The sequence below is a fragment of the Penaeus monodon genome, chromosome 3 (assembly GCF_015228065.2).
Source record: "Penaeus monodon isolate SGIC_2016 chromosome 3, NSTDA_Pmon_1, whole genome shotgun sequence".
NCBI classification, from domain to species: domain Eukaryota; kingdom Metazoa; phylum Arthropoda; class Malacostraca; order Decapoda; family Penaeidae; genus Penaeus; species Penaeus monodon.
In genome coordinates this window covers 19,454,358-19,456,515 of record NC_051388.1, presented here as the reverse complement: position 1 = coordinate 19,456,515, position 2,158 = coordinate 19,454,358, and positions in this window count along the sequence as shown.

Here is a 2,158-nt window from a genome sequence, read left to right as displayed (position 1 = left end):
AAATTTAAAAATTTTAAAATATTATAAATTTATATATTATATATAATATATAATAAAAAAAAAAAAAAAAAAACCCCCACACACATACAAAAAATGGGGATAAGGAATATTAAGATATATAAAATAAAAGATATATAAAATATATAAATATATAAAAAAAAAAACAAGTGGGAAAATAGAGATAAGATAAAATAAAAAAATTAAAATTTTTTGTGGGAGGTAAAATAATATATTAAAATAAATATAATAATAAATAAATATAAAAGGGGGGGGGGTGGGAGAAAAATAATAATAGAAAAAAGTAAAATTTTTAAAAAAAAAAAAAAATAAAAAGGATAAAAAAAAAAAGAATAAAATAAAATAAAGAAATAAAAATATATATTATATAGAAAATAAAATAATTTTTATTAATATATATTAAATTAAAAAAATATAAAAATAATAAAATTTTATGTTTATTAATATGTTGAGGATTTGGGAGAATATTAAATAAAAAAAATTTAAAAATATATATATAAAAGAGGTTAAAAAATTTTTTTTAAAAAGATAAACTAGTTAAGATTTAAAAAAAAAAATAAAAATAAAAAGATAATATAAAAAAAAAAAAAAAATAATAGAGATAAAGAATATAATTTATAAAAAGGGCAGGGGTAAAAAGAAAAATAAAAAAGGAAACGGTAGGAAAAAATAAAAAAAAAAATTATAATAAAAATAAAGATTAATAATAAAAAAAAGAGGAAAAGAAAAAAAAAAATAAATTAATAAGAAAATATAAAAAAAAATAAAATAAATATAAATATAAAATAAGATTATAAAAAATATAAAAAATATAAAAAAATATATATAAATTTTAATATATTAAAAAATATATATTACATAATATTTAAAAAATTATAATAAATAAATATATATATTTTCATAATATATTATATTAAAATAATATATATTTATAATTTAAAAATAAAATATTATATAATATATATTATTTTAAAATAATATATAATAATAATTATATAAAAATAAATAAAAAAAAATCCTTTATTTTTTTTTTTTTTTTTTTATATATATATAAACATTTTAAATAAAATATTTTTTTTCTTTTTTTTTGTTGTTTTGGGAAAAATTTCTCAAATTTTAATTTCTTCTATTAATTTATCTTTCTTTGAGGTCGCTTTACTCTCAGACGTCCATGGCTCTCCCTCTCTCCAGTCCTGGCAAACCTGTTCATGGAATTCTTCGAGCCTGAGCTTCTCCCTTCCATCTCCATTCGTCCGTCTGCTTGGCTGAAGTATGTCGACGGCGTCTTTGCTATCTGGCCTCATGGCCCTGCCCTGTTCTCTAATTTCCTGACGCACCTGAACTCTCTCCTTCTATCCGCTTTAAGATGGAATGGGAGACTGGCAACAAGTTCCCTATCTTAAACACCTTAGTTCAACGCTCTGCTGACCACTTTTCCTTCTCCATATACAGGAAGCCGATGCATAGTGGTACGTACATACACTTCTTCTCATACCATCCTCTTCATGTAAAGAGAGGTGTCGCTGTTCTTCCGCACACACACACACACACACACACACACACACACACACACACACACACACACACACACACACACACACACACACACACACACACATATATATATATATATATATATATATATATAGATAGATAGATAGATAGAGATAGATAGATAGATAGATAGATAGATAGATAGATATGCATATATACATACATATATATATACATATATATATATATATATATATATATATATATATATATATATATATATATATATACATAAATATAAATAAAGACATATGTGTGTGTGTGTGTGTGTGTGTGTGTGTGTGTGTGTGTGTGTGTGTGTATCTTATCATCATCATCATCATCATCATCATCATCATCATCATCATCATCATCATCATCATCATCATCATCATCATCATCATCATCATCATCAGCCTGAATCGATCCACTGCAGGACGTAGGCCTCTCCCAATCTTTTCCAACTTCGTCTGTCTTACGTTTTTTATTTCTAGTCTTGGCCCCCAAATTTCGTTATTTCGTCACGCCATCTTGTCATTGGTCTGGCCCTTGGCCTCTTTATATTATCTATAGCCCAGGCTGTTACTTTCTTTGTCCGTCTGTCGTC